Raw genomic sequence first — 8,675 nt, 5'->3', positions numbered from 1 at the left:
TGCTGAAGAGAAAAAAAAAGTAAGAGCCTTAAATTAAGAAGATTGTTGTCTTTTGGCCCCTTCAAAGGTGCATACTTTCTCTTTGGCCCTCCCTTTGATTCGCTGCTAGCTCCGCCACTGATTTTGGATTGGATGTCTTGAAGGTCAGCGTGTTAGATTCATTATGAAAGGAAAAAAGTATTTATTTTGTTGCAAACAAATCTCCCAAGAGAGAAGCATGGTCCGGCATCACAACATGTGCATCCACCACTCTTTAACCGAAGGAAAGACGCTCTAGCTAGCCAGACAACTCTGGTTGGGGCCTAGCCAATTTCCTAACATACTCCATGTCTGGATAGAGTTTCGACATTTGAAAAGGAGGTGATATGCAGTCTTCGTCTCTCTTACATAATTGGCAAAGGTCATGGTTACGCCAACCTCTCCAGTCTATTTTATCTGTAGTCCAAACCCTAGGGGCGCAATGCTTCAAGACCAGCTAAGGCATGTCTGAGTTGATGACTCCAGTAGATTGCATCTTACGCAGATTTGGCAGATTACAAACCATCTGACCTGAATTTCCATCTAATTTCATCCATGTTTTCGTGTAGCAAAGTGACCTCCCCCAACTTACTCCACAGAAGGATCCTGCATGTGGTCGTGTAGATTTTTTTGTTGCGTAACACGTTCCCCTACAATGGTGGCCGATGGACTTCGCATGGTAGTGTGGTGTGTCCCGGGGGAAAGCTCTGCCTGATGGTGTCGGTGCCAGGGAAGATGACGCTCTTGAGCGCCGCTCCCCTTTTTAGAGGTGCCATCGTGGGTTGGCCTCCTCCACCATGGGCTTTGGATGGGAACCCTTGAGTTGGCATGCCAGACAGGGCGATGGCTGCATTCTGGCACCGTTCCCTCCTTGGAGGTCCCGTCCATTGAGCAAGGCCCCTCTCTATAGATTATCAAGATTGTGGTTCATGTACGGTAGCTTTCTCTCTTTGTGGTGACGATTCTGTGGTCTTGGTGGCAGTGCTCTCAATGGAAGCTAGGTTCGGCGGGGTCGCTATGTTCGGAGGCCTCCCTTTTGGTCATGGTGTTTTTTTCCATCGAGGCACTAGTGAGAGCATCCCATCGTCGGATGATGTGACACCCTTCGAGCCGAGCCGAGGGAGCAGGGGGGTCATTTCGACGATGGAACTAGAAGGCGCTCAAGTGCCAGTAAAACCAAGTGATGGTGATGGCATGGCCTTTGTTGACATCTATATTCTTCTCGAGTTTGCCTCGTCTGTTGCTTCAGTCCTCCGATCGCGTATGAGGGCTTTGACGACTCCAAGCAGTGCTCAATTATTTCTTGTTATCTCCTTGGGTCATCTGGGTTCTTTGTTACCCCACCTAAGAACCCTTGTATCTTGCCATTGCCTTTTATTTATATTGTGGTGTTGTGTTGTTCTGTTGGTTGTAAGGGCTTCGCCAATTTAAAGCCGACCGATAGCCTTTTTTCTCTGAAATAAACATGCGCTCACAAAGTTTGGTTGCTAATGTGAAATAATGCCTTCCTACAACCAGAATATTTATTATCATGAATGACCAGCCCACGTCTAGGTTATACATGTTACACGTATAACATTCAACCCTAATTGTGACACATGCAACAAGTCAAAAAAGGGGCTCTATTTCATAGGAGCATATGAGGCGCACAGTAAGGACGGGTGGAAGATTCCGGCCATGCTTTTTTTTACCGTTTTGGGGAAGTCCAATGCCTCGCCAAACTTCCTTTTTTGACATGTTTCCTTATTAGGAACTTCCAGAAATACATGTAAGATTTTTTTTTCTTTTAAAAAGAAGATAAGAACAAGAGGCTCACCACGGTGGTGCCAGCAACGAGATCGGCATGGGCGATCGACGACGGTGAGGACATGGACGGAGACGGGATGGCACCCTACACATGTGCAAACTCTAAGAAGTTAATTTGAGCTCAAACTGTGCACATACACTCCTCCACTAAAACACTTCTAGAGCATTTGAAATGAGCTAAACTAGTAGTGAGAGATGAAAGGATGAAGTTGCTAACCTTTTAGAACACTTGGATAGTTGGTGCATTGTCAAACCTAGACAAATCTTGGGGAAAATGGAGTTTGGAGGTCGAGTTTGGAGAGAAGAAAGCTTAAATGTGGCTCGAGCATTTCACCGAACACCTCGTGTGCATAGTAGGTGAGAACAGAGAAACACACACCTTCCACACGTTGGCTGGCCAAAAAACAGAGGACAGAGCGGGCAGGGGCGACCATATATATAGGCATCTTTTTAGTCTCGGTTGGTGTTTAGAACCAAGACTAAAGCCCCCCCTTTAGTCCTGGTCCAAGGCACCAACCGGAACTAAAGAGGTTGGGCTAGGAGCTAGGCCCTTTAGTCCCGGTTGGTGGCTGGAACCGTGACTAAAGGTCCCAGCCGAATCGGGATTGATGCCTGTCGCGGCTCGGCCAACGTCCTACCCGCTCGAACCGGGATTGATGCTCCCATTAGTCCCGGTTCGTAACACGACCGGGACTGTTGCTCTAATCTAGCAAAAACCAAAGGTATGTTTTCTACTAATGTTATGTTGTTCTGTTGGTTGTAAGGGCTTCACTAGTTTAAAGTCAAGTGATAGTCTTTTTTCTAAAATAAAGGGTCTTTTACATCTGTGTCCCTAACTCGAACCCACTACTCAGATTTGCCCCTAATTTCAAAGCTTGCTCAAATTTGCCCCTACGCCGTCAAGTCTCCTTATAGAAATACCCCTCCATGTCGTTTCCGTCAGGTCAAAGGGCTTTGACCGTTTTCTGGGCGTTTGTTGGACGTTTTGCCCCTGAAAAAAAATAAGATATAAATTTAAAAAGAAGAGAGAGAGAGCGCATGCTAGCTTTTTGGCCCAGAAAAGCCCAGCCAGCCCAGCCCACTGGATGGTCATCTTCTTCGTCTTCAGAGGCTAAGGGCGTGTCCGGCCGCCCGTTCACCCGAGCGCCGCCGTTAACGTGGCCAACGACGGCAAGAAGCCGGACCGCCGTGTCTGCAAGGCCCGTCGTAGAATAGAGCATCACCACACCGTAGATCTGGACCTCGGGTGCCTTGCAACTACGCAACCAACGAGATCACCGCCACCTCTGCCCACCGGCCGCCGTCTTCGATTTGCTGTCGTACGAGGTCCCTCGGTGCTCCCTTATCGTATAGGAGATCCATACGGTGTTGCGGAACTTCCGGACATGTCGCCGATGAGCTCTTCTTTGTCCAGCCGCCTCCCCACGATGCCTTGCTCCGGCGGCCGTAGGCGAGGTCTGTGTGCTAATGCTCGGCCGTCCCCAGACCCTTTGAAGACTCTGGCATGCTCGCAGTGAGACGCTGATGCCGACCCCTCTCCCCCCTGCTTTCTAGCCCCCCTGCCACCTAGCTTTGACCGCTGCCGCCGGCGGCCTAGGCCATGCCCGACACTCTAGCCGTCCCCGCTCGCCCTGCCACTTCTATTCAACGTGGAGCAAGCCCAGGAGCGCAAAGGACCATTCCACCAGTCGTTTGGTCGCCAGAACAGAGCTCCCCCGCCCTTCGCCGTGGCGTGTGCTCGCCGGCGGCTTAACGCCGGTGGTTCGATTAGTACTAATGGGCTTTCTATGACATGTGGGGCCCATTAGCTAGATTAGCACTAATCCTACCATGCGTTAAATATTATGCTAATTACCGAGACAAAATCGGCAGGCCCTACCAATTAACAAAACTGCTAAACTAATTAAAAATAACTAGACACTTACATGTGGGGTCCCACGTGTAAGTGAGAGAGGAGGTGGAGAGAGAGGGTAGAGAGAGTGAGGGGTGAGAGAAACTGTTTTTCCTTTTTATTTTTTTCTCACTCGGTCCCACTTGTAAGTGACACATGGAGGTGGGGCAAATTGTCCAAAAAACGTCAGTTAGACGGTCAAACCCTTTTGACCGGACGAAAACGGAATGGAAGGGTATTTTTGTAAGGTCACTTAATGATGGAGGGGTAAATTTGAGCATGCTTCAAAATTAGGGATAAATCTGAGTAGATGGTTCGAGTTAGGGATAGAAATGCAGATGGCCCTAAAATAAACATGCGCTCACAAAGTTCGGTTGCTAATGTGAAATAAGGCCTCCCTACAACCAGAATATGTATTATCATGAATGACAAACCACGTCTAAGTTATACATGACGTATAACATATTAACATACAACCCTAATTGTGACACACGTAACAAGTCAAAATAGGGGCTCTATTTCATAGGAGCATAGGAGGCGCACAGTAAGGAGGGGCGGAAGATTTCGACCATGCTTTTTTACCGTTTTGGAAAAGTCCAATGCCTCGGCAAACTTCCCTTTTTGACATGTTTCCTTGTTAGCAACTTCCAAAAATATGTGTCTACAACTTTAAAAAAAATCCGTCTTTCAGAATTTTAAACTTTAAAAGAATTTCCGTACTTACTTGTAGAGTCTTTTATAGTTCTAAAAATTTCCACAAAAATGGAATTTCTATATTTTTGAATTTTTAGAAATTCATACTTTCAAAATACTCAACTTTCAAGAACTTTTATAAATTATGAAAATTTGAACCCCCAATTTTTGGATGTTCAATTTTTTAGGAACTTCACAAAAAAAAAGAAAAAATGAATAAATTCCATGGGCCAGGCGGTAGGCCTCCACCCCTCAACCGGCGCCCGTGTCCCGAAGGTAATCTTCCAACGCGCACACTTCGTACGGGCGGCCCTCCTCGGGCCACAACATGTGGCGCCCTCATAAGGTGCATTCTCTCACTCGTGGGTGAGGTGGCGCGCCTCGACGACGACGTTGGCGAACCATGGTCGCCTGAGCGCGGTGGTGGCATACAACCTCTTGTCGATGTTGCACGAGAGGAGCCCCTTGAGGACTTCGAAGCCTTCTTTGGAGAGGCGGTCCTCGGGAAAGTGCTCAGGGAGCTTGTTGCAGGAAATGACATGCGGCGGCGTCACCAGCTTTCCGGCGAGCGACAATGACTCGTAGGCTGGCAAGATGGTGAACAATGGCACGCCGAGAACGCGGAAGATGGCGAGGAGCTGTTGGGCATCGTCGTCCCCGTCGAAGAGCGGCTTCCCGGAGAGGAGCTCGGCCATGACGCAGCCAAGGGACCACATGTCAACCGTGGCATCGTAGTTGGTTTTGCCAAGGAGCATCTCCGGCGCCATGTACCGGCGTGTGCCGTGCTGGCCGTACGGCGCGGGCTCGGATATGGACACCGCGAGCCCTAGGTCGCAGATCTTGACGTTGCTGATGCCGTCCGCGCCGACGAGGATGTTCCCCGGCTTGATGTCGCAGTGGATGATGTCATGATGCGGAGCCCGTGCATGTGCTTGGCGGCGCCGAGGAGCTGCTCCATGATGCAGCGCACGTCGGCCTCGGGGAACGGCCGGCCGCGCCGGTGCCCATGGAGGACGTGGTGCAGGTTGGGCCCGACGCACTCTATCACGACGGAGAGCTTCCCGGCGAAGGGGCGAGCGAGAGCGCCCGGAGCTCGACGATGGCGCGGTGGCGGTGACACGCCGCGAGGAAGGCCGCCTCGCACAGCGTGCGGGCGTCGGCGCAGCCGCAGGCGATTCCGGCGACCTCGTGCGCGCAAGGGAGCGGCTTCTTGACGGCGACGGTCCAGCCGTGGGTGAGGTGGCATGCCTCGACGACGCCGCCGTAGCCGCCCTCGCCGAGCGCGCGCGTCTCCTGGTAGTCGGTGGAGCTCCAGTAGCGCGCCCTCTTGCAGAAGGTGAGCATCGGGGCACCGCCGTTCGTGTCCACCTTGAAGTCGGGGTGGTCGCCACCGGGGAAGACGCCCATCGGGAACTGATGTGACGCCCCCGATTCAATCATACACTAATCATGCACGCAAATGTGTACGATCAAGATCAGGGACTCACGGGAAGATATCACAACACAACTCTACAAATAAAATAAGTCATACAAGCATCATAATACAAGCCAGGGGCCTCGAGGGCTCGAATACAAGTGCTCGATCATAGACGAGTCAGCGGAAGCAACAATATCTGAGTACAGACATAAGTTAAACAAGTTTGCCTTAAGAAGGCTAGCACAAACTGGAATACAGATCGAAAGAGGCGCAGGCCTCCTGCCTGGGATCCTCCTAACTACTCCTGGTCGTCATCAGCGGGCAGCACGTAGTAGTAGTCACCTCCAGTGTAGTAGGAATCATCGTCGACGGTGGCGTCTGGCTCCAGGGCTCCAGCATCTGGTTGCGACAACCAGGTAGAAGGGAAAGGGGAAAAGAGGGAGAAAGCAACCGTGAGTACTCATCCAAAGTACTCGCAAGCAAGGAGCTACACTACATATGCATGGGTATATGTGTAAAGGGCCGTATCGGTGGACTGAACTGCAGAATGCCAGAATAAGAGGGGGATAGCTAATCCTGTCGAAGACTACGCTTCTGTCAGCCTTCGACTTGCAGCAAGTAGAAGAGAGTAGATTGAAGTCCTCCAAGTAGCATCTCCAAGTAGCATCTCCAGTAGCATCGCAGCAGCATAATCCTACCCGGCGATCCTCTCCTCGTATCCCTGAGAGAGAGCGACCACCGGTTGTATCTGGCACTTGGAAGGGTGTGTTTTATTGAGTATCCGGTTCTAGTTGTCATAAGGTCAAGGTACAACTCCAAGTCGTCCTGTTACCGAAGATCACGGCTATTCGAATAGATTTACTTCCCTGCAGGGGTGCACCACATAACCCAACACGCTTGATCCCATTTGGCCGGACACACTTTCCTGGGTCATGCCCGGCCGCGGAAGATCAACACGTGCAGCCCTACCTAGGCAAAACAGAGAGGCCAGCACGCCGGTCTAAACCTAAGCGCACAGGGGTCTGGGCCCATCGCTCATAGCACACCTGCACGTTGCGTGGGCGGCCGGAAACAGAACTAGCCCCCTTAATACAAGAGCAGGCTTACGTTCCAATCCAGCGCGCGCCGCTCCGTCGCTGACGTCTGAAGAGCTTCGGCTGATACCACGACGCCGGGATACCCATAACTACTCCCGCGTAGATGGTTAGTGCGTATAGGCCAGTAGCCAGACTCAGATCAAATACCAAGATCTCGTTAAGCGTGTTAAGTATCCGCGAATGCCGAACAAGGCCAGGCCCACCTGTCTCCTAGATGGTCTCAACCTGTCCTGTCGCTCCGCCACAAAGTAACAGTCGGGGGCCGTCGGGAACTCAGGCCCACCACTACCTGGATGGAGCCACCTGCCCCTTCAGCCCCCATCTCCAAACAGTATCACCAGTAATGTAACAGTGTAAAGTATATAGTATATGCCCGTGATCACCTCCCGAAGTGATCACAGCCCAGTAGTATAGCATGGCAGACGGACAAGAGTGTAGGGTCACTGATGGAACACTAGCATCCTATACTAAGCATTTAGGATTGCGGGTAAGGTATCAATGACTGTAGCAGCAATGACAGGCTATGCATCAGAATAGGATTAACGGAAAGCAGTAACATGCTACACTACTCTAATGCAAGCAGTATAGAGAAGAGTAGGCGATATCTGGTGATCAAAGGGGGGCTTGCCTGGTTGCTCTGGCAAGAGAGAGGGGTCGTCAACTCCGTAGTCGAACTGGTCAGCAGCAGCGTCGGTCTCGTAGTCTACCGGAGAGAAGAGGGGGAAGAAATAATGAATACAGAGCAAACAAAGCACCACAAAATGTATCAAGGCAATACGCGGTGTTTGGTGTGCCCTAACGCGGTAGTAGGTGATACCGGTGAAGGGGGGAAAACATCCGGGAAAGTATTCCCGGTGTTTCGTGTTTTCTGACAGATGAACCGGAGGGGGAAAGTTGCGGGTTTGATATGTTAGGGGTGTGTGGTGGACGAACGGGCTACGTATCCGGGTTCGTCTCGTCGTTCTGAGCAACTTTCATGTTGAAAATATTTTAATCCGAGTTACGGATTAAAAGATATGATTTTCTAAAGATTTTATTAATTTCTGAAATTTAATTAATTAATTATTTAATTCAAAAATGGATTTATGACGTCAGCATGACGTCGTGCTGACATCAGCAGTCAGCGTTGACCGTTTGACCTGGTCAACCTGACATGTGGGTCCCGTGGGACCCACCTGTCATACACTATTAGGTTTAATTAGGGTTTAGTTTAATCCTAATTACAGTTTAATTAAAATTAACTAGTTAATTAAATTAATTAAACCAGATTAATTAACTTAATTAATTACTTAATTAATTAATTAATAGTTAATTTGTTAAACCATTTTTATTTTTATTAATTATATTTATTTTAATTTGCTTATTCATTCGGGACCACATGTCATAGACACAGGGGGCGGCCACGTCAGCGATGACCGGTTCAACAGGCCGGCCGGGCCCTTGGGGGCCCACGGGTCAGTGACCCACGCGGTGGCCCCAGGCCGGCCACGTCGGCGGGCGGCGTTGACGCGCCGGCGGCGACCTCCAGGACGGCGGCGCGGCACGTGACCTCACCGGAAACGCGCCACAGGGCACGGCTGAGGGTGTCTGGGGGCTCTACAGGACGGGCGCGGTGCGCCGCGTCCGATGGTGGCCGTGGTTGGCGCGGGGGTGGCCGGAGTTGAGCGCATCGAGCTCATCGGCGGCGAGGCGCTTCGGGCGGGATACGGGAACGGGGCTAAGGGGCGCAGGGGGCGTGGCCAGGGACGGGGCG

General features: G+C 50.8%; 1 pseudogene; it reads right to left on the bottom strand.

The window, feature by feature from the left end:
* Positions 1-4,764: 4,764 nt before the first annotated feature.
* The window catches only part of LOC119299642, a 14,487-nt pseudogene continuing 10,576 nt past the window's right edge, over positions 4,765-8,675 (bottom strand).

The sequence above is a fragment of the Triticum dicoccoides genome, chromosome 5A (assembly GCF_002162155.2).
Source record: "Triticum dicoccoides isolate Atlit2015 ecotype Zavitan chromosome 5A, WEW_v2.0, whole genome shotgun sequence".
Classification (NCBI taxonomy): Eukaryota; Viridiplantae; Streptophyta; class Magnoliopsida; order Poales; family Poaceae; genus Triticum; species Triticum dicoccoides.
Note: the sequence above shows the minus strand (reverse complement) of the source record. Positions and strands in the feature narration are given on the sequence as shown.